Here is a 24,922-nt window from a genome sequence, read left to right as displayed (position 1 = left end):
AAGATGGAACACTCTGGAAAAAGCTTTTCTGAGCTTGCTTATTATTGAAAATGTACAAATGAGAGCTTGTACTCCAAACAAATCAGACTTATTGACATATCAGACTTACTTTGCATGATGAGAGGGTTATTTATAGTGTCCTCTCTTACAGTTCACAGTTCTACTTTTTCAGTATTTTCCACTATAGGGACCCAATTTTTCTCTCTCATTCATGCAAAATGACCACTGGATCGAGCTCACTCCCATGCTTCCTGGAGTTTGAAATTCCATCAGTTTTGGAGATGCTGGAGGTCTCTCCCTTTAGTAATTTAGGGCTCAGTCTTGTAAGGTGTTCAGCTGTCTGGCCTGATCCAGTAAAAGCATTTAATCCCATTCTTAAGTGCTTTGCTGAATCAGACCTGAGTGCTCAGCATTTTACAGGATTGATCCTTTAGGCTGGTCTAACTCCCATCTAAGTCAGTGGGAGTCTTGCTATTACTTTAAAAAGAATTCATTCAGGCCCTTAAAAACAAATGTTTTGTGACCTCATAGCCACATCTGGATTTGCTGCTTGAATGCTCTGCCAGCATCTCTGTTCTGCTGCTCTGTTTACTTCCCATCTGCTTTGTCACCCCTGTATCTAATATCAGACACTGTAGGAGATGAGGCACCTCAGGAATTGTTGAAGCAGCTGGTAGAGGAATGAAATGCCAGATATTAGATACTGTGAAAAAAGGCAAAATCCACAGGTGACTTGTGCTCGATGTGGAAACTGCTTCACATGAACACTCTGAACTCAGCAGGTTTGCACAAAATAAATTCAATAGGGCGAAAAAACAGAAATGAGCTTTGAGGTCTATTTTAAACATAAAACTGTCCATTAGATAGAAAAAGCTTTGTATAAAAGAATATTTAAACAGCTACCTTTAAAATGGTTGCTAGTTTGAAAACAATTCATTACCTAAATTGTAGCAACTTGTATCTATTTGGTTGTTGCTGTCTGCTTTCTGTATAATAGTTAAAACGGAAAAAATAAGAGTCAAATCCTGCAGAGCCAAATCATCACTTAAGCCCCTCAAAGGCTGTGGGGTTTGGCACTAAAGAAATATTGTTGGTACCTGTTAGATCAAGACTGTTTGCAGGATTTATTGTTGCTCTTTTTTAAATAAAATGTAAGATATTCCAACAATCTAGGAAGTCTTTGCTGCTACAGTAATTCCAAAGCAAACTAATATAAGGATAGTGCCATGTGTGTTTTTGCAGCAGAAATACTAAGAGTTCAAACACAATTATTAGTCCAATTCTGCAACAGTCACTTGTCGCTAATAATCCTGTTCTACTGGGACTTTTGCTGTGAGTAAGAATTAATCAAGTGAGTACGTATGCAGGATTGGGCCCTATATTTTCCTGCTTCCCCTTCCTAAAACTCCTATTTATGTATTTTAAAGTAGAGATACAAAAAGTGAACCTGCTGACTTATCCTGCTGTCTTCTGGGTGCTAGTGGCTTTAATATCTGTACTGATGACTACATGAACTCTTTTACCAGTGTTTGTAGTGTCTTTGAATCTAGTTTAGTATGTACTTGCTCACACTCATATTAAAGGTCACACTTTGGATCTGGCATTTCCCTGGGGCCTTTCAGAGTTATGAGTGCTCTTTCTTCTGTGTTTCTTTTCTGATCACTTTTTAATTACATTTAAAATTCTGTTTGTCATTGTCTCCTTCACCTCAATTAGTTCACTTCCTACTCTGTCAATTTTTTATAAGGTGGGACAAAATACTGCAAGTCATACACAACTTAAGTTCTTATCTGCTCGAGCCAGACTTTTTTGCAGGGCCTGGAAGAGTTTCCAGGGCTAGCATAGGCTAATTTGTTACTGAGCTATGTTACCTTTTTGATTGATTTATTTCCTTTTGGTTAGAGTACTCGCCGCTGCTGTGGAGGCTCATAACTTGATTCTTGTAAGTATCGTTGATCAGACAGTTGCTTGGCAGAACCAGGAATTATGGCAAATTCACAGGTCTCTATGGTGCACAGCTGAACATTGGGACATAAGAGCAGAAAGTAAAGGATGCAGCAATAATGGAAGGCCACTGGGCTGCACGTTTTCTCTCCTGCCTCAAAATCCCATGCTACTCAGTAACAGAAACTTTTAAATGCTATATGGGTACTCACTAATACATCATCCATTCATCTTGTATTTTTCATGGTCTAGTAAATTTCAGTCAAGTTACTTCACTTTTTAATTCTTTGACTTGTCAAGATTTCTCTAGCTAATTTATTCAAATGTTTATAGTTTCCTGTACCAAGGTATCTCTCAAGCGGGTGATCTACCTGCTATGGTTATTATCAGTACATTTGAGTTTCCTGACTTAAAAGTAAACACTCTTGAAGAATCAACTAAAATTATTTTGGACTATGGTAAACTTCATGTTATTGGTGGCCTTTATCCTTCTCATGTGTCTGTTGTCCTCATTGTAAAGAGCAGGTGTCTATGTTCTCCTTTTCAAATGGCAGCAGACAATACCCTAAGTGAATCTGTTTACTAGCCAGTGATCTGTTGTCTGTTATTTGGTAAACATTGGCTTTGAGGTTGTCTTTGTTCAAGATAAAAATATGAAGGTCAAACGATAGATCTATAGCAGAATTTTCCAATGTGAGTATCCTAAAGCTATGTATCAAAATACATATTGATAAATCTAAACCAGTGATACTCAGACTGAGGCTAGCGAGCCACACGTGGCTCTTTAATGCGTCTCTTGCGACTCTTTGCAGCACGGGATATTAAAACATTGTGTGATTGGTTAATAATATAATCAGGATGCTTTAACTATGTTATTAACCAATTGTAGTTAATAAAATGACTGACCAAGTATTATTATTTTGCTGTGAGGAAAATAAATATCTATCTATAGATAGATAGATAAAAATTAAACTTGATCACTAATTTGGCTCCTGAGCCACTGAGGTCTAAGTATTACTGATCCAAATAAATGGTTTGATCTTCAGAGTGCTGACAGCTCCCATAGAAGTAATGGGAGCTGAGGGTGTTTGGCGTTTTTGAAAATCAATCCACTTATTTAAACTTGCCTCAGTTTAAACACTCAAGTTTAAAAACGTGAGCCTGGTTTCTTAAGATATGTCCAAACAGCAACTGGGAGCATGCTTCCCAGCCTGGGTACCTGGACATGTGCTAGCTTTGCTCAAGCTAGTATGCTAAAAGTATCAGTGTGGCCACAGTGGTGTGGGCAGTGGCTTGTTCTGGCTGCCTGAGTATGTACCCAGGCGATCAGATGGGATACTAGTTGAACAGCTAGCCTGTGCCACTGCTCCTACCACAGTGGGCTCACTGCTATTTTTAGCACACTAGCTCAAGCAGAGCTAAGTGGTGTCTGTCGACCTGAAAGGATGCACCCTTCCAGCTGCTCTTTAGACACACCCTTAGTATTATGCCTCTTCAAAAACATTAAAATGTCAAAAACTGCAGCTGTATTCCATTTGTGTCCTGACTTTTGATAAATTCCAGTTGTGCTTCAGGTGCGATCACAGCAGAGGTGTAAACTTTGTTAAAGTCTGGAGAGACTTTTTGATTTGGTTGATTTGAGTCCTTTTGATACTTATCCTCTGGGAGTATCACAGGAACCTTATTGCTGTAATTTCTCTTCTTCAAGTGCTTGCTCATGTCTATTCCAATGTTGGTGTGTGCTCACCCAGAGCACCACTGCCAGAAATTTTTTCCATCAGTGTATCGGCTGTGGTGCCCCATGGAATCACACACTCATAGCATCGGTATAAAGGGTCCAGCCACTCCCTCAGTTCCTTCTTACTGCCTGTGACGGTCGTTGGAACTAACTCGTGCTTGTTTCTTCAAGTACTCCTCAGTGGTCTTTTAGCTGTCTTATTGTCTTGAATTTAATAGTTAAGTTTCAGTTATTAGTTAAATGGTTTGCTAGGAATTAGCAAACCCCTCTAAGCGGAATGGGGCATGCCTTGATCTCTGGGATTTAAGCCTTGTGAGTCTTGATGACAAGCAGATGCATGTGAGTGACCCCCATTCCAGTTGCCTCAAGTGTGTGGGGGAAGCTCACATGCGGGAGCAGTGCAAGATCTGTAAGGACTTCAAGCCCCACACCAAAAGGATAGAGACGCTAGACTCCGGTCTGTTCTCGTGTCACTTGGACTCAGCACCAAGTACTTTGCCTCAGTAAGGAGCTCTGTGGTTTGGGACAGTTTGGGACGCTCAACGTAGTTCCCCATCTCTGACACGAAGACAAGATGCTCCGTCCCCATCTAAGGAGACGTGGCACCATCAAACATCTGCAGTACCAAAGAAAGGCGTGCTGGCGAGACAACCTCAGCACTGTTCCCTGTTGCCGGTGCTTAGGAAGAAACAAAGAAAGACTGATAGAGGCCAATTGCCAACCCCTAGGTTGGAGGGGCAGAGGGACAGTGCCAGGATGTGACCCATGTTGGGTCACTCGGCAGCATCGACAGTCTGTGACACATTATTGACTCCAGTCCTGGAGTTGGAGCCGCTGAGTCTGGTGCCGATAGACTCGCCACCATGGGAGAGCCTCCAGAGCCCCACTACTCTGTTAATACCATCAATGCCAGAGGCATTCGTGGCAGCAAGAGACTTACTCCCTCTAACTGTACCGCTGTCCCCAGCCATACAGGAGCTGTCTGAGGCTGCATTGGCAGGAAAGACTTCTGCGAGCTCAAGGCCTCAGATAGTTTCAAAGGGGAAACCGACCATGATGGTGCCCTGTCTCCACCCTCCTGGCACGGTTCACCAGTACTGGTTGACACTGCTCCGCCCTGGTCTCTGAAGGAATCCTCAGAGATGGACTTGGAGGTGAGTCTTACATCTCACGTAGGAGCCAGCACCGCCATTCCACCTGTTGCTAACTAGCCATGGACCTGAACCAAGGAGTCCCACCTGCGGGGTGGCCACCAGGACAGTGCCAGTTCCCCATTTAGTGGCCTTTCTTGAACCCCTGGGGTTTCCCATCACAGCCAGGGTCACACTCCAGAAGGTCATATTTTGTGGTTTTGGAGCCCAGACCACTCCCACTACTCACAAAACAGGATCCGGTACCAAGGCTGGTGCCACATATCCAGAGAGATCATCACGGGACCCATCCAGTGCCAAGGGCAAAGAGCAGGGCCTGGTGCTAGTTTAGGCATCGTCCTCCTCTTCCCCATGTGAGGCAGTCGCGGGAACTGATATTGCACCTCTTCCCCCTACCTCCCCCCCCCGGAGGATTATAAAATGTTTCAGGAGCCCCCAAGGAAGGTACCTCGGAACCTGTGTATCTAGGTGGAGGAAATCAGAGAGTCCTCTCATTCCCTTGTGGACATCTTGGTGGCAATGAGAATGGCATTGCCCCTGAATGATGCCATAATGGACCCCATTTGCGTAATGGCAAACCGCAGCATTCCTTTAGCTGATGGCAAAGAAAACTGAATAGAAATACTTTGTCCTAGCTAAAGGGTTTGTGTTCTTGTACACTCATCCACCACTGGGCTTTTTAGTGGGGTCCACAGTCAACGAACAGGAAAGGCAGAGTCAGTGGGCCAACATCCAAGGTCAAGGATGCCAAAAAGTTAGATCTTTTTGGGAGGAAGGTCTATTCAACAGGGGGGCTCTAGCTCAGCATCGCCAATCAGCAGGCGCTCCTGAATAGGTAGGATTTCAAGTCCTGGGATTCTATGCAAAAATTTAAGGAGCTGCAACCACAGGACTCCAGATGGGACTTTGTGGCCCTTGTAGAGGAAGGTAAGTGCATAGTAAGGCGTCCCTCTAAGCAGCCCTGGATGGGTGGACTCGGTAGCCTGATCCATGGCCTCCGCTGTGACTGTGCGTAGAAGCTCATGGCTTCAATCCTTGGGCTTGCTGCACAAGGTCCAACACACATTACAGGACCGTTTTTTGGAGGCTATGTCGCTCTTTTCTGAGCAGACAGACTCCAAATTTCACAGTTTGAAGGACTCAAGGGCCACACTCGAAGTCCTTAGGCCTTCATACACTGGCCCCCTTGAGGAAGCACTATGGGCCCCATCTGACAGCTCGCTTCTTCCCACCACCTGCTCAACAGGACTATGGCAGGAGGAGGAGTAGGGGCTATAGGAGGAGGCCTCTGCCACAATCTTCATCTGCATCTGTGCCTGCACCCCTAGACGCTTGGGGTAGGACAATTTGTGAATCCAAACTTCCCAGTTTTTGTGGACCGGTTGTCCCACTTCTATCATGTGTGGGCCTTTATTACCTCAGACCTCTGGGTGCTATGCACAACAGCACTGGGATACATGATTCAGTTCTGTTGTTCACCCCTTCCCACCCCTCCCGTCCGTCTTTCTTCAGGAATCCTTCTCACAAGCAACTTCTAGCCCAATAGTGCAGTTGCACCTAAGGGTGGGAACAGTGGAGGAGGTTCCACTGGAGCTAAAGGCCTGGGGGTTCTAGTCCCACTATTTCCTAATCCCGAAAGCCAACGGTGGTCTCAGACCGATTCTGGGCCTGTGAAACCTCAACAAATTCATGAAGAAGCTGAAGTGCCGCATGGTCTTCTTGGCCTCCATCATCCCCTCCCTGGATCCAGGGGATTGGTACACTGTCCTCAATTTGAATGCTTATTTCCATATTGCAATCTTTCAGGGACACAGAAGGTTCCTCAGATTCATCTTGAACCATGTCCACTACCAGTTTATAGTGCTCCTGTTTGGCCTGTCCGTGGCCCCTCAGATGTTCACGAAATCTATGGCAGTCATCGTGGACTTCCTGAGGAGACAAGGAGTTCAGGTTTATCCATAACTTGATGACTGGCTGGCCAGAGGTTGGTCCAGACTTCAGATATAGGGAGATGTGAAGCCAATACGGTTGACCTTCCAAGACTTAGGTCTTAGCTCCTAAATGCATAGAAATCCACTTTCTCCCCAGTTCAGAGGATAGAATTCATCAGGGAAATACTGGACTCAGTACAGGCCACAGCTTCTCTCTCAGAAGCCTGGTTCCAAGCAATAACGAGGCCTATAGAAAGCCTCTGGAATGAATCACCCCTTCACCATGGCAAGAAATTGCTTGCAGCTCCTGGGCCAGTGGCATCATGTACCTATGTTGTTCACCATGCGAGACTTCGTCTCGGACCTCTTCAGGCATAGCTGGTGTCGGTATATTTCGAAGCCGCCACCAGCTAGACTCAGTCATTACCGTCTCCCCGTCTATGATTACTTCCCTCAAACAGTTGCTAGACCTGCTGGCGGTGTGCACAGGAGTCCCTTTATCAAGGCCCCAACCATCAGTGTCCCTCGTCACAGATGCGTCGGGGATGGTGTGGGACGCTCACTTGGGGCCCCTCAGAACTCAGGGCCTCTGGTCTCCAGAAGAGCTCTTGCTACACAAGAGTGTCAGAGCTCAGAGCAGTTTGCCTGGCCTGCCACGTGTTTCAACCCCATGGAGCGGACAAGTGTGTGTCAGTCCTTCCAGACAGCACAACATCCATGTTCTATATCAACAGGCAGCGCAGAGTGCACTCCTCTCACCTGTGCCTGGAGGCACTTTGGTTATGGGAATTTTGCATAGCCGACTTGATTCACCTCAAGGCTGTCTGCCAGGTTCTCAGAACGAACTAGCGAATCATCTCAGCAGGGTCTTTTCCAATCACCACAGGTGGTCCATTCACCCAGAGGTCCTAAAAGTCATCTTCCAGAAGTGAGGAACTCCCCCAATAGTTTCCAGTGAAGCACTCAGGAAGCGTCTCCAATTCTGCTCTTTCCTGGGCCACAGTCCAGGATCTCTTACAGATGCCTTCCTCTTACCTTGGGCGGGTCTTCTCTTCTATGTGTTTCCAGTCATTTCTCTCATACACAAGGTCTTGCTGAGGATCAGATGGGACAGAGCATTAGTCATCGTAATAGCTTCAGCCTGGTTATGACAGCAGTAATTCACCATGTTTCTGAACCTGAAGATGGAAACACCAATCTGACTACCTCAGGTTCCAGACCATATCTCAGGACCATGATCGCTTGCATCATCCAAATCTCGATTCCCTTCATCTCACATCCTGGAAGCTCCATGGTTGAACCCCGTGGAGCTAGCATGCTTGGGACCGGTTCTTTAAGTTCTTCTAGGAAGCAGAAGGCAATCTTCTAGAGCTATGCACCTGGCAAAGTGGAAAAGCTTCTCGATCTGGTCGTTGCAGAATGATGTCTCACCCACGATGTCATCAATACCAATGCCATTCATTCTGGGCTTTGTGCTACACCTGAGGTAGCACAACTAGTCCACCTGGTTGCAATTTTGTCATTTCAGCCGTAGGTCAACGGCAGGTCTATCTTCTCAAACACTATCTGTAGTTGTATTCTCAATCAGCTTGACAGATTGTACCCTCGGGTACGACAACCAATCCCACCCTGGGATCTCAACCTGGTATCGTCAAGGCTCATAGGTTCCCTATTCGACAGGGGCAGGAGGGCGTGTAATGGAGTTAGCCACCAAGGAGGAACTGAGGAGCCTGCCAGCCCTTTATAATGGTTCTATGAGCGTGCGATTCCAGGGGGCACCAGTCCCAACCCAATGGATACCACTGAGGGGAAAACTGTCCAGCAGCTGTTCTCAGGGCGAGCACACACCTACATTGAAATGGACATGAGCAACACATCTTGAAAAACAACAGTTACAGAAAGCTAGTAACCATTTTTTTCTGGATTGTCACTTCAAATCTCTGGAGAGAAAAACACATGAAAATTGCACTCAGCACTTTTCTGTTAACTCCAAGTACTCTGAATATATGTCCCTAATAATATAAAGGGAAGCTGGTGAGCTTGTGGTATCTGTTGGAATGGATTTTCATCATAAAGACAGATTCCACTAGATGAATTCTAAATTGTTTGTTACATAACAGCCATTGTTCTCTTCTGCACTCTCTCTAACTAGAGTTTCTGCACCCTAACTAGCTTACATTCCATAGGCATGGTTCCATCTGTGATTTGTCAAGGAATCTAAATTTATTATTTATTAACCAGACACTGAAGACTCAAACCTTTTCATGATAGATTGAGTATTGTTATATAGTTTGTGGGGCATCTTTTAGATGAGATTTATAAAAGAAAAGCGTTTGCTTAGCTTGAACAAAAAGGTCATGCATGGCCTTTTTTTAAGAATATGATATGTCCTGGTGGCAATACTGAGTGTTCATCTGGAATATATCAATTGTTTTCAGATTAATTACTTAGATTTTCCTTATGTAACTGAAACCAAAGTATGGCCACATTTTATAGCTACTGTACAGGCATAATTTAATAGTCTTTATAATTCAAGTAGCTTATTAATAAAATGTATTTTAGAAGAAATTGTATCAAAAAATGAAAAATCCAGTAATGATGCTGCAAGGGAATAAGGAATGTAAGCAGGATTTTGTCTCCCTACTAGGATAATTCAAGCTATAATAATTACAAAGCACAATAATTTTAAAATGGATTTCACTGATATATAATTCGTTGCATTATAATTTGGAAATGTAAAGTGAAATGTGCAATATCTTAACATATATTCTCTCCCTATTTAAAATGTTTTTGTTGTGATATTTGTTACAAACAAGAAATGCAAAAACATACTTTTCCATCAGACTGAATTAACATACTTAAGCAGCAGAATGGATGACCTTCAAGTGTGAACTACTGTTGTTAAATCCTGTGGTAAATTGAGTATTTGTACAGAACTTATAGAGTAAAAGTGGTTAGAATTATTTCGAGGGCATTCTAGTCTGACATTTCTTGACAAAATTGAACCTTGTGATGGCTGACCCCTTAAAACTAGTTTGAGGGGGGGAAATTGAGTTACAATCCTTATCCCCAGCTGGCTAATCAAATGTAGCAGATGTGCCAAGATGCCTTTCATATTCTTTCACTGAGGTTGGATTGACAAGTGGATGTAATTTGATGTGAATGGAAGAACTGAAGGGTATTTAGCTTTTGGATACTCTTGTTTTAAAATGAGTGGAAAAGACCTTATTAGATCAGGGTTTCACATTGACCTGACTCATACTGGATTGGTGTCACCTGAATGAAGAAATTGTACTGTACCCATTGTGGATGTCCTTGAATTAGGATCCCTTTATTCACTCGAAGTAAGCCTTCAAAATGTGGAATGCTAGTGAAAGTTGGGAACAACAGAAAAATGCAAATATATGCACCTTACAAATCCCAAGTATCAATGAAAGGGTCTGTCCGGTCTTCTCTCAGTCCAGAAAAGGCTGAAGGTCTGTCTATCTAATTTTGTTTATCTAACCATCCCATACTGAATTCTAAGTAGAGTTGGTCAGGAATTTTTTCAATGAACCTTTTTAAAAAAAAATGTTAATTAGTTTTCTATATGCAGGATGGAATTTTGAGAGGGAGATCCACTCCAGAATAGCTAATGACCAGTGGTTAGGCCATGCAGCTGGGATGTGGGAGACACAGATTCAAGTCCCTGCTCTGCCTGATTCAGAGAAGGAACATGAACCTGGGTCTCCCACGACCCAGGTGAGTGCCTGTACCCCTCACCAGGCTATAGAGCCAATCTCTCAGTCTGGCCCAGAGAATATTTAATTCTGAATACAATGCGGCACTGCTCCAGCAGAAGAGATGGAGAGAGAGAAACAGAGACTGACTCGATGGCCCTGTGGTACAGCACTCAATGAAAGCAGGGACTTGATCATGGGTTTCCTACATTCCAGGTGAATGCCCTACCCACTGGGCTATTAGCTGTTCTGAGGTAGGTCTCTTTGTTTCTCTTTTTATTTTATATTTTGCACACACACAAAAATGTGAAAGGTCCTTGGTTTTGTTCGGAGGCAGAATGAAAACAGATTTCTAAACCTAAAAATATTTCACAAAACCAAATTCTTGTTTTGTAGTCAGCCCTAATTCTAAGACACCAGAATGCTCTAGCTCAGGGGTGGGCAAACTTTTTGGCCCAAGGGCCATATCTGGGTGGGGAAATTGTATGCATAGCCATAAATGTAGGGCTGGGGCAAGGGGTTGGGGTGCGGGAGGGAGTGCGGTATGCAGGAAGGGGCTCAGGGCAATGGGTTGGTGTGGAGGAGGGGCCTCAGGGCAGGGGGTTGGGGTGCAGGAGGCGTGCAGCAGGGGGCTCAAGGCAGGGGGTTAGGGGACTCAGAGCAGGGGGTTGGGTGCGGGGGGCAGGAGGGGGTCAGGGTGCAGGCTCCAGGGTGGCAGCAGCATGCAGCAGGGCTAAGGCAGGCTTCCTTCCTGCCCTGGCCCCACACCGCTCCTGCAAGTGCCAGCATGTCCGGCAGTGGCTCCTGGGGGTGGGGTGAAGTAGGCGGTTCTGCCACGCACTGCCCTTACCTGCGGGTACCACCCCCGAAGCTCCCATTGTTCGCAGTTCCCCGTTCCCAGCCAATGGGAGCTTCGGGGGGCAGTGCCTGCAGGTGAGGGCAGCGCACGGAGCCCTCTACTCCTCTCCCGCAAGAGCCGCAGGGATGTGGTGCTGGCTGCTTCCGGGAGCAGTGCGGGGCCAGGGCAGGCAGGGAGCCTGCCTTAGCCCCATTGCACCACGGGGCTGGCAATCCCACAGGATGGATTGAAAGCTCTGACAGGCCGGATCCAGCCCGCAGGCCATAGTTTGCCCTCCACTGCTCTAGCTGATATTAAATGTGTAACGGGAAAGGAACATTATACCCCCAAAAGCAATGCGAGAGTTTATGTGAAAAACATTTATGGAATATTTCAACAATCAAAACTTGAACACTGCACAGAATTTTCAAAAGCACCGAAGCAAGTTGGATACCAGCTGCCATATTGGGTGCTTAACTCACCTGGACTCTTTGGAAAATCCCTCCCTGTGAGATGATCTTGGACTACTGTTTAATTTTGTGTCAATATTTCCATTACAGAGCTTTTTAACATTCTTAACCTATGCACCTGGGAACTGTTACAGTTTGTTGTTAAATTTTGATAGAAATTCTGTCTGTGTGCACACGCACACTCCATTTTATGTTTCTTTTTAAAATTATATAAGAAAGAAATGGAGACAGATTCACTCCAGAACCCATAGAGTTTCCACCAGCAGGAGGGAAGCTGTAAATTCTGGCTTTGGCTTCCTTGGGACTCTCTTGGCAGAGACTGCTTCGGAGGAGCTGCTCAGTCTCCCACAAGCTTCCCCACCATTTGGCTTTACTGGCCAACTGGAATGAGATTTTCAGGCAGCATGCAGTTCTTCTCCTTGGTCCAGGGAGACACATTACCACTGGGTGCTTGTAGGATGGGATTCCTCTAGCTTATGCTAGAGAAACATTGGATTGTGAAAAACAGTATTTATATACAAAGAAATGTCCTTGGTCCATATTGATCCTCTGTTCTCTAATTTTCAGACCCCATTAAAAAATGTGGAATTCATCCTGCAAAGACTGGCTCCTGTCTCTCACAAAGTTTACTCTCTCTTCTCCTCAGCTTCATGATAGCAAAGTTTCTACTACAGATTCACTAACAGCCCCTTTATTTCACAATAGAGGGAGAAACTGGTAAATTAATCCTGTAACTGGTCTTTTGGTTTGTAGGGAGGATGAGTGCACAGACAGAGGCTTTTCTTCCTGTCCTGCCCTTTCTCATCCAAGCCCACCCCATGTGTAACTGGAGTAGTGGGAATAATACAGCAGAAGTGACATTTTTTTCTCACTTCATTTGCCCATATTTTCTTGTTTTTTATCCTTTTTGATCCAAAAAATGGAGGGGACAATCAAGCCTTATTAGTTACTCACTTCTGTAGCACCTATCAATGTTACAGCACAATTACAAAGAATAAAACTCAAATTAGATTTGCTGTTCACACACAACCTTCCCTCAGAGCCCCTGGTATCAAAACTATATCAGGGGCTCTAAACCAGTCAAAAGCTATATAAAATAAATGTCTTGCATTCTGCCTTGAAGATTGGTACACTTCGGCTCTGGCAGGCTGGCAAGGGGAGTGAATTCCAAAGGCAAGGGATCCTAAACTGAGAAGGAGCCCTGCCACTGCTCTTGGAGGGTTCAGCTGTGTGAGTTGAGAGCAGAAACCTCCCAGCTGATCTTAACTGCTGTGACAGGATATTGGGTGAGAGGCCATTGCTCTGGTATTTTTCTAGTTAACTATAGTTTCTACCATGACAGCATAATGATTTCAATAGTTTTTGTTTGTATTCTAACAAAAGAAGAATTGTGTCTCTCTAGTTTATCATTTAGTAAACAGCGAGGTTAATGATGATGAATACATTAGAGATGGGCCCAATTAGAAAACTTGATTGGAACATTCTTGCTTTGGGTGAGTTTGGCTCTAGATGCTTGGACTCATCTTTATTAAATCTTTTGTTGTAAGTATTTTTTCGTAATTTTAAATTTAGAAAATACATTCCAGGCTAGAATGTTGGTGAATGTAAACTTACTGAATGAATGAAGATAACTGATTCTGGGTCAAGCTCTGCTCTCAGTTACACTGAATCAAATCAGGAATTAACTCAACTGGGTCAAATTCATTGAAGATGACTCAGGGAGTGATAAATTATACCTTCTACTCTGGCCTGGGTACCTCCCCTCCATTCAGTTCACTCTGAGAGAAAACAAGTGGGAGTAACACTGATTTCCTTTAAAGCATCTTTAAATTGAGGTTAGATCTCCATCTCTGCTGATGGACGCTGATTAGGGAATGTATGGAGTTACTCCATGACCCCTGTTTTGACAGTGGCACCTGTTCTTTCTGCTGTTTGGCTCCCCAGCAAGTCCCCCAGAGAAGGAGACATGTGGCATATTTCTACCATTACCATATCTGCAACAGACTTTCCACCACCAGGGATATTTGTTAGGTATGAACTCGACCAGATTCTCAGGGTGTAAAAATCAATGTAGCACCATTGTCTGGCCAGCTGGTTTCAGAGGAGTTAGGCTGCATTTACACCAATGTAAATTAAATCATAATTTGGACTCCTGACCTGTAAATGTGGCATCATCTGTTATTCAATTGATGAAAAATTTAACACTAAAGGTGTCCATATAACATGGAAACTAACGTCTAATTTTGTTTACACCATATTTACATTGGTTTAACTTAGAACAGAATCTGGCCCTTAGAACGTAATTTATTCCACTGGACTTGACTTGAAAGTAAAGGGAAAAATGCAAAAAAGTTTTCAAACCTAGAGGTATATTTTTTTCAGCATGTAGACTCATAATGTACATTTTAATTTAGCAGTTGATAAGTTAAAATCAAAACTGGTGGGAGAAACTGGCTTTCTTTTTTACACCCTAAGGTCTATTAGAAATTTCTGTAGGTTCAGACCTAATTTTTTTTCTCTTGATTAATGAAAGTTATTCTGCTTTAATGTTAAAAATTATCCACACAAAAGCTTCATAAAGGTGAAATTAAGATTGCAGGTACATATTGGTAGTTTGAGTATATCTTTATAGATGATTAGAATTTTAAAATCTAAATAAATCCTGTTAGAAACCCAGCAAATTGAAAATTAAGGTTTAATCTCTCAAACAAGACACCAACTCTCACACAAACAACCACAACCTTAACTCTGGCCTCTTAGAGTTGCAGCCACACGGTATTCCCAGAATGAAGTTAAAAGTACTATATTACTTATTTTCTATATTTAGTCTTAAGGAATTATATTTGTTCATTTGAACATCTTTCAGGGAGAAAAGTAAAATAGAGAAATGGAGCAATCTTCCATGGAAAACTTGATTTATGGATCAGCTGTACAAATATTCAGGAATGCTTGGCCTTGACATTTTTAAAAATATAAATGTAATGAAGTCTACTGGCTATGATTGTGGTATATTTAATTTTGAAAAGATGAATGGCTCCATAATCTATTGCTTTCTTAAAGTGTGACTTAGCCGCACATTTATGGGTGCAAAACGTTTTATTGCAAAATGACTTTTAAAAACCAAAGATTTCTATAAAATTGTAGGCAGGAAGGACTAATAATGCTTTAATAATACTCAAATTAATGAAAGACAATATGCTTTCAAACAACTGAAAAGTGCCTGCAACCTTAACTTCACCTTAACAGAGTTTTTATGTGGGGAATTTATTTAAATTTAAAATGGCCCAAAGGACTGATGGAGTAAAAACCCCATTCCTGCAAACGCTAAGAGGCTCACAAGCGGGGAGGCCTTATCCAGTAGATGCTAGGAAGGGTCACGCTTAAAGGGGGAAATAGCCATTCAGTCTGATGATTACAAAGTCTCTTGTTAACCTTAGTTTCCATTCACCATCTTGCACCTGATACTGCAGAACTCCTAGTACTATAAAAAGCTCATCACCCTCCTGAAAATCTTAGTTGGCACTCAGGCCAGGGCCGGCTCCAGGGTTTTGGCCACCCCAAGCAGCCAAACAAACAAACAAACAAAAAAGCCGCGATAGCGATCTGCGGCGGCAATTTGGCGGGAGGTCCTTTGCTCTGAGAGGGGGTGAGGGACAGTCCGCCAAACAGCTGGACGTGCTGCCCATCTCCAAAGTGGCCGCCCCAAGCATCTGCTTGGTAAGCTGGTGCCTGGAGCCGGCCCTGGCTCAGGCTCAGAGTTTTTCTGCAGAATAGAGGAGGTGCATGTATTCATTTATTTACTTAGATTTAAATAATAATTAAAAGATGCCTATACAAGGTTTTAGACACGTTAACCCAACAAAACCCTAGCAACATTTTAAAAAAAGAATGACTTCCCTTCTGCTTAATGCCTGAAGGACTGGGGATGAAGTGGGGCGGAAATGTGGTTGACAGGATAATCATGGTCAACAGAACTGAGGATAGAATCTCACTACCTGTCCTGCTACTCCACAATTCTCATAGAGAGGACCTGCGGAGTGAAGAACCCCTTTCCCACTTACCGTTTACTCCCCAAGCCCCAGATAGCAATGCTCAGGGAATGAAGACTCTCTCCAGCCCCTCTGATTTGTCTAACCTGGATGCTTTAGGATGCCTGCCAGTGCTCTGACTGGCTCCAGCTTTCCTCATATACAAGTTTAGATGGTTTATTAGATTGTTAGCTCTTTGGAGCAGGATTGTCTGTTATTACGAGTTTCTATAGTGCCTAATACAATGGGGCCCTGGTCCATTACTATGGACTCCTAGGTACTGCTATTGGGGGTCATCTCATGAACCTTATGAATTCACGTAGTATGGAGGGTAGCTCACTCAGGAGGTGAAGACGTTGCCTCTGAGAGCCAGAGTAATTCAGAAGTGTTTTACAAGGGAGTGGCTTCCTGGTGAAATAAGACCTATCTTCTTGTATGAGACCAGGAACTGGTTCTTTCTCTTCTTCAGGAGCATGCAGAGAAGAAAACACGGTAGCACAGATAGTATGGATTTAGCATAGTTTAGGGCCCTGTAACAGCCAGAACCTCTCTCCAGTAACCATAAAGTAATTTGGCTTATCTGTCAAGAGCTTTCCCAGATACAAGATCCTCCCACCCGTCCCCTCTCAGTGAATCCTATTAAATAATTTCAAACCCTTTGCCTTCCTAAGGCAACAGCTCTGAGGTAGGGGGTTTAGATACTTATTTCTTTCCTTGTTTTCCTCCTGCTGAAATAGTTGCTGTTCCTGATCTGCTAAAAGTTTTAAATAATTATAAAAATAACATTCATGTTTTCAGTAAAATGAAGCGACATAACACGGCTGGGATTAAATTCTCTGAGAATTAGTACAGTACTTTAAAACAATATATTAAAAATGTATTGGGTCAATACAGAAGAAAGAGACACTAAAGTATGGGTATATCAGAATTCTGTTCATTCTGCTAACCTTCTATGACAGGAAGGTGGCCTGTGCTCCCTTAGGTTGCCGCCTTATTCTCCCCTGGCATCTTTTGGTGGCTAGCTCTGGAAAGGGAAATAAGAAAATAAGTTAAATAGATAAGGAAAGTAAAGGGAACAAAAGAAAAGTTGAAATACCCAGAAGAAAACATTTATTTAAATTTAAAAATGGTCCAAAGGACTTATGGAGATCCATGTAGCATGGATTTAATACAAAAACATATAGTTAGCACAGCAAATCTATTAAAATAAGACATAAATTTATGCATGTTAAGGAATGGGTGATATTTGAATAAGTGGCAATGGAAAGGGGATGAATGAAGGCAAAATAATACTCTATTTGATATGTTTTGTGGTCTTCTCTCTCCCTCAGTGGCTTCTAGTATAAATACTCTCCAGAGTTTAAGGACTTTAAATAGTCTCATTACCCCCTCCAGCTGATTTAAATTCCTGTCCAAGTGATAGGAAAGTGTGTGCGTGCTCTCTCGCTCTCTCTGTTTGTGTATTACGGTACAAATGGCTGACTTTGTAGGGTTTTGTTTATTTTCACTTTGAAATTTCTAAAATGCGTTCACCACACAATCTCTGGCACAAGTACAAAATGTGAAACAATATACCTATTTAATTAACAAATATCAGCCTGGACAGCCTCCTAACTTTAAAAAATCCCATGTTCATTCCTGCATTCCTACTGTCTACCCCTCCAGACAAAAGCTTGGTAAATAGATGGACATGACACCATGCCACAAAGGTAAATATCCTGAGGTTTTGTTAGCTCTGGAATTCACTTCCCTCATTAAGGCTCTTGCCTTAACCTGAGATTGGCTTGCCACCAAGCCCCAGATATTCCAGTCAGGATTGGTAATAAAGGCATCTCAGCTGTTCTCAACTGATCTCCAGTTTAGGGGAGGAGAGTTCAGAGAAGGACTGACATAAAGTGAGTACTGGGGACTTAGCTTCCTATGTCATTTGCATTTGTTTCCCCTGTGTGAGCTGACTGAGCATTTCCTTCAGTTTTCTATTTAAAAACACAGATAGAGGAATTGATACATTATTAGTTCAAGAACTGTTATTTTTATTTTGGAAAATACCTGTGATAAAGCAAATTTGTGACTATATTCAGTTCAAAACTCAACACTTCTAACATATGCCTTTGAATCAAAAATAAATTAGTTTACTAATTGTAGGCCAGAAGTGTTCATAAAACGTGTGGCAATGCAACCTGTGGACACACAAACGACAGCAGATTCTTTAATGTTTTATTAATGTTGTGGGATTTTAGACTAGCAGATTCTCTTTAACTAGGTATTATTGATTATTAAAAACAAAATGGACTGCTTTAAGTGGACAAGGTTATTTGGAAGGAAACTGACCAAAGGGTCAGTTTATTCACTAGCCTTGTGGTTCTTTTCTCTCCACTTTGTTTTGACAGTATCCTTTGTTCTGCTTCATTTTGGATAATTGTCGTCACTAGTTTGTTCTTTGTGAGATAAAACCCTAATTCTGCAGTCTTCACTTGGGTAAAACTCACATCTTTCTGTGTAGGGAAAGGCTGCCAGTGCCTTGCAATGGGTCTCCTCCTGCTTGCAGCTCACTGAACACAGAAACCAGATATTTCAATCTGCATCCCAGAAGATCCCACCAGTTAGTTCTTCCATCATCTGCAGGTAGAATCCACCAACCCTATATTTCTGAGTTTGCTCATGCAACAACAAGATGTTTTAAGTATGGTTCTAAAATAGCTGATCATGGCAATAAACTATGATCAATTATACTTTGTTTTGCTGTTGACTCTCTGTAAGCATAAATATGGCTGAGAAACAACAACATGGGCATTCGCAGTTACAAATCTCCATTGTTAGTGATCTTGGTAAGCTATGGCTAAAAAAGACTGCCCATCTAAAACCATGATTGGATATGCTGGTTTAGGATACTTGTAAAATTAGGGCTGTGGATTAATCACAGTTAACTCACTCGAATAACAATAGAATACCAATTGAAATTTATTAAATACTTTGGATGTTTTTCTACATTTTCAAATATATGAATTTCAATTACAACACAGAATACAAAGTTTACAGTGCTCACTTTATATTATTATATTTGATTCCAAATATTGCACTGTAAAAGTGATAACCAAAAGAAATAGTATTTTTCATTTCATCTCATACAAGTACTATAGTGCGATCTCTTTATCGTGAAAGTGCAACTTACAGAGGTAGATTTATTTTGTTACATAACTGCACTCAAAAACAAAACTGTAAAACTTTAGAACCCAGAAGTCCATTCAGTCCTACTTTTTGTTCAGCCAATCGTTAAAACAAACAATTTTGTTTACAATTACAAAGATAATGCTGCCCGCTTCTTATTTACGTTACCTGAAAGTGATAACAGGGGTTCACATGGCACTTTTGTGACAAACATTGCAAGGTATTTACATGCCAGATATGCTAAACATTTGTATGCCCCTTCATGCTTCAACTACCATTCCAGAGGACATGCTTCCATGCTGATGACGCTCATTAAAAAAATCATGCGTTAATGAAATTTGTGAATGAATTAATTGGGGGAGAGAGAGGGGCAGTATGTGGGGGGAGGGGGAGTGGGAGAGGGCAGGAGGCGGGTTCTCTTGCTGCCAGTTCTGTTACCAGATTACAATACCAAAGTGAGAATCTCACAAAGAATTGCCAAAGCATCATTATCCAGTAGAGAGTAAAATATTCTGTTCTGCCCATCTGTACATTTTTCCTGCAGAAAACAATCTTTTTTTTTTTTTAAAGAAGAAATTGGAATTTGGTGTCTTATCCATTAGTAAATTTGAATTATGATGAATTTTCTTCATTTCCCAATAACAAAATATTTCTAAATTCCCATATATATTTCCATATTTATTTTTATATATACCAGGGTTCAAAGGTCATATTGTTTCTTAGCATTGAAGTTGGTTAGCTATACCACAGCAGTCCTGCGATGATTTCTCATATTTATTTTATATATTCTTGTACCTCAGCCTTCTCCTCCCCCCCCCCGCCATACACAATTTGTGTAAAACTTGGATTTTGTATTTATGTCCTCTAATTTCTCCTGAGACTATAGCTTTTTGGTAAGAAGAGACCTATCATAAATCCACTTGAACTTTATCTCCCTTAGGGAATATTGGAGTATTTTAGGTAACAAGATTAGATGTGCAAAGCTAAAATAACAACCACTTACGGCACTACAAGTGCTTTGCAGAAAATGCATACTATGGGAGTTAAACCCCTACAAAAGCTTGTATATTTAAGGAAATATTCTGTGTATGGAAGGAAAGTGTTACAATTCAATTGCATATCAATTGTTGTACAGAAAAGTAAATTTGTTTTGCTGCATCTAAACAAAAATTATCTAAAATACTGAATTCATTAGCTGCTACTTTCTGAATTAATATATAGACTGAGGGGTAAATTTTGCCCTTTGTAAACATGTGTAATCTAATTAGCATTAGTGAGACCTACTGGGCTGAATTCACCCCTTGGTTTCTGCCAGTGCAAACTGATGGAACCTGGGCAGCAGGCTGCCAGTGGCAAACAAACCGCCTGGAGTAGAACACAGCAGAATAAACTACCTGTATGTAGCATAAGCTCCACTGGGGCCATGGAGCCAGCTAGCACAGCCCTCAGGGTTACTAAAGTGTTAGCACTTACTAAGGATGCTTTTTGACTGATGAGAGAAAGTCAGGGCTGCTTTGAAAGAGAAGCAGGGTGTGAAAAATGTTTCAGCTGCTACTCTGAGCTACCTTATAGTTGATAGAGGGAAGAGTAGCTTGGTAGAGCACCTTGCAGAAATGCAGGATTCAAGATAGGAACAAAGTTACCTTGTCTATTCACCCTCTGCCAAAAACAGAGAATGAAAAATGCTGCAAGATTACCAAATTTAAAACGATCAAACAAACAAACATGAAAAACAACCAAAAAGCCTCATTACATGCCTGCAGTCCTGATACAGGCGAAACTGACATGGACTTCAGTGGGGATTCTGTGTGCAAAGAGATTCAGGATTAGGCCCTTGCAAAGTGGCGGTATTCTATAATCTCATTAAAATATACGCAAGATTCTGATCTCAGTTACACTGGTGAAATCCAAAAATCAGTGGACTTACTCTGTACTTATGGAATAATTGTGATTGGAATCTAGCCCTGTAGTTAATTCTCGTGGAAAGATATTATTACATCGAGGAATAAATAAAGAAAAGTATTTTATATCTGTAAATAAAAATTGTACTTTATGTAGTAAATGATTTATTTTTTAAAAGTATCTTCTCATGGCAGTTATAACATCGAGTCTTGATAGAGACTACAACCGACCAAATGTATGAGGCTAATCTGACCGCTTCTGAGGCCTTGTCTACACTATGGAGGGAAATGGATCTAAGTTACACAACTTCAGCTACGTGAATAGCATAGCTGAAGTCAGTGTTCTTAGATCTACTTACTGTGGGGCCCTATGTCAACGGGAGATGCTCTCCCGTCGACTCCCCTTGCACTTCTCGTTCAAGTGGAGTACAGGAATCAACAGGAGAGTGATCTGCAGTCGATTTAGTGGATCTTCACTAGACCTGCTACATAAACCACTGATGCATCGATCTCTGCTTGTCGTGTAGACAAGCCCTGAGTTTTCTTTAATAAACAAATCTCTTCCTTTCCTTTGATAATTATGGATTTTATATAAATAGAGGATATTCATTTCTTCCACTTTTCTGATACTTCCTGCTGAAACTCAGACTAACTATTGTAATACATTGATTCAGTAGAAACTATCCATGGGTTTCTCCACATATTTGACAAAGATTGTTTTCACTGCTGACTGTGAGCTAATCATCAGTGACTTTTTGCCCTTGAACATTTTTTAGATGTTTAACTAAGAGCCAAAGCATGTCAATTTCTATGGTAACTTATGCCATTTAATCAGAATTTTAAATTGGTTGTTACACTCATTTTTTGGTAATAGATGATTTTGTCCACAAAGAATTGGGAGAAAGCCTAGCATCTGCAATCCACATTTAAACAAGTAGCCTGGCTTCCTTATCTCATTTAGTTTTCATAGAATATCAGGGTTGGAAGGGACCTCAGGATGTCATCTAGTCCAATCCCCTGCTCAAAGCAGGACCTAATCCCCAACTAATCATCCCAGCCAGGGCTTTGTCAAGCCTGACCATAGAAAGCTCTAAGGAAGGAGATTCCACTACCTCCCTAGGTAACCCATTTCAGTGCTTCACCACCCTCCTAGTGAAAAAGTTTTTCCTAATATCCAACCTAAACCTCCCCCATTGCAACTTGAGACCATTACTCCTTGTTCTGTCATCTGCTACCACTGAGAACAGTCTAGATCCATCCTCTTTGGAACCCCCTTTCAGGTAGTTGAAAGCAGCTATCAAATCCCCCCTCATTCTTCTCTTCTGCAGACTAAATAATCCCAATTCCCTCAGCCTCTCCTCGTAAGTCCAGCCCCCTTATAATTTTTGTTGCCCTCCGCTGGACTATTTCCAATTTTTCCACATCCTTCTTGTAGTATGGGGCCCAAAACTAGACACAGTACTCCAGATGAGGCCTCACCAATGCCAAGTAGAGGGGAATGATCACATCTCTCGATCTGCTGGCAATGTCCTACTTATACAGCCCAAAATGCCGTTAGCCTTCTTGGCAACACAGGCACACTGTTCACACATATCCATTTTTTGTCCACTGTAACCCCTAGGTTCTTTTCGGCAGAACTGCTGCCTAGCCACTCGGTCCCTAGTCTATAGCAGTGCATGGCATTCTTCTGTCCTAAATGGAGGACTTTGCACTTGTCCTTGTTGAACCTCATCAGATTTCTTTTGGCCCAATCCTCTAATTTGTCTAGGTCCCTCTGTGCCCTATCCCTACCCTCCAGAGTGTCTACCACTCCTCCCAGTTTAGTGTCATCTGCAAACTTGCTGAGGGTGCAATCCACGCCATCCTCCAGATCATTAATGATGATTAATAATCATTCATGTCATTGATACCTCGTTATAACTGTGTAGCACTTTAGCTGGCTAATTATTAGCTCTATTTTGAACTCAGAACTGGTATATAGCTTTGGTCCTCCATATTTGTATGACATTGGGCAATAAAGTATTTTTATTAACGTACTGTGCTTTAAGTAGATGAAAGTAAATGCAATGATAATTTGCAGTAATTAATGGTAGATGATTATTTGTCAAGAAAAAAACATCTGAAATGTTCATCTTGTACACAGAGAAGGTGGTTGGGACCATAGTGCATGACATATGGCTTTCTTAACCCAACACTGGACTCAGTTGTCCAAAATCTGGCCCTGCTGAAGTTCATGGCAGAACTCTCCCTGAACCTCAGAGGAACCAAGACTTAGCCCATCTTGTCTAATTTGACTATAAAGAGCTCAGAGTTTGTGTCTCAGATGCATGGTACACATAATTCAAATTAAAGACTAAAATTGAACCGTGCTCCATATCAGAAGCCATTCTCTGGCAGAGCGATATAAAATATATAGTAAATGTACCCAATGATTTTTCATCAAGGTGGAACTCTGAGTATTCAAGATGAGCTTTGGGAACCTCATAGAAAAATAGGGTATCTTGGGACCACACAGCATCTGCTCACAGTACTTGAGCTTTCATAGCTGAGGTTATAAAGATGCATGCAGTCTAATGTGCATCTAATGTGCATTAGGGAAGACCATTCCCAGATTGGTGTTTAGTATTTCTTGTCTTTTATTCCTTGGGCTCAAAAAGGCAGGCACAGTGGGAGTGCAGATGCTTGGCACCTTTTGAAATCAGGCTACTTATCAATACAGGACCCTAACTGTAGGTGCCTAGGTTTGTAAATTTTGGCCAAGACCTTCAGGGAAGTCACCAAGATTTTTGTAGCCTTTGAGGGAGTGCCATTTCAACTCGGTGCCTGTCAAACGGATTAGGCTGGACACTGAGGCTTTAAGCTACTGTGAGAATTAAGCGTCCCTCCACATGACTGGCCTGCCTCTAATTCAGGGGTTCTCAAACTTCACTGCACTGTGACCCTGCCCCCTTTCTGACAATAAAGTTACTACATGACCCCGGGAGGACAGGGGTGTTGGCGCCTGAGCCCTGCCACCCTAGGTGGGAGGAGAGGGGGCTGCAGCCTGAGCCCCATTGCCCCAAGTGGGCATGGAGCTCAGCCTTCAGCTTCAGCCCTGGGTTCATCAAGTCTAATGCTGGCCCTGGCGACCCCATTAAAATGGGGTTGTGACCTAAGTTTTCCGTAAGCTGTGTGGCCGTGCAGCTGCCTATTTAGTACCATAGGTGCTAAGGGAACCTGCCCGGGACCTGCCGTGGCATGGGGAGGGTGCCCCCCTGGCTCTAACCTAGCTCGGCCCTCAACCTGCGATGGCCGGGGTGGCCCCCTGGCCCCAACTTTGCCGCGTCCCGGCCCAGACCCTGACCCGGGCGTCCCGGCCCCGAACCCAGCCATGGCGGCCCGGAGTGACGCAGTGTGGCCCAGACCCAGCTGTGGTTGGGGCAGCTAGGCCCGAACCCAGGCGGCCCAGCATGGCCAAAGTTGTGGCGGCCCAGCCTTGGCCGGTGCAGCATGCCACAGCCTGGACCCGGCTAGGGCGGCCTGGACCAAACCCAGGCAGCCAACCCCTACCCCAGCCCTAAGCCCCTCATTCCCAGCCTCAGCCCAGAGCCCGCACCCCCCCAACTGGAGTCCTCACACACCTGCACCCCAACCCTCTGCCCCAATCCTGAGCCCCCTCCCACACTCTGAACCCCTCATCCCCACCCCCACCACATGAATTTTGTTATGTGCACCAGTATGGAGGTGATGTGTGACACATCACCTTCATATTGGTGCACATAACAAAATTAATTCCGCACCTGGGTGGGAAAAATTTGAGGGAACACTGGTCCCGACCCACAGTTTGAGAACTGCTGCTCTAATGTTTTTATCATAGAAATCTACAGGGCAGCTACCAGGAATTTTCTATACCCCTGTACGCAGCACATCTTTCTCAACTGAGAGTACGGATCTGATATTCAATTTGGGAGGACAGTTCTGCAATCCTTATTGAATGAAAACGCCTCAACCTATCTTCCTGAGAGTCTGTTTTTCCCAAGTGAGAATATGCAGAG

At 42.8% G+C, this 24,922-nt stretch overlaps 1 protein-coding gene across 5 annotated transcripts in view; it reads left to right on the top strand.

The window, feature by feature from the left end:
• TENM1 (teneurin transmembrane protein 1) overlaps positions 1-24,922 on the top strand; it is a 502,103-nt gene that overhangs the window by 149,729 nt on the left and 327,452 nt on the right. The window lies entirely within an intron of this gene.

This window comes from Malaclemys terrapin, chromosome 9 (assembly GCF_027887155.1).
Source record: "Malaclemys terrapin pileata isolate rMalTer1 chromosome 9, rMalTer1.hap1, whole genome shotgun sequence".
In the NCBI taxonomy this organism is placed as follows: Eukaryota; Metazoa; Chordata; order Testudines; family Emydidae; genus Malaclemys; species Malaclemys terrapin.
Note: the sequence above shows the minus strand (reverse complement) of the source record. Positions and strands in the feature narration are given on the sequence as shown.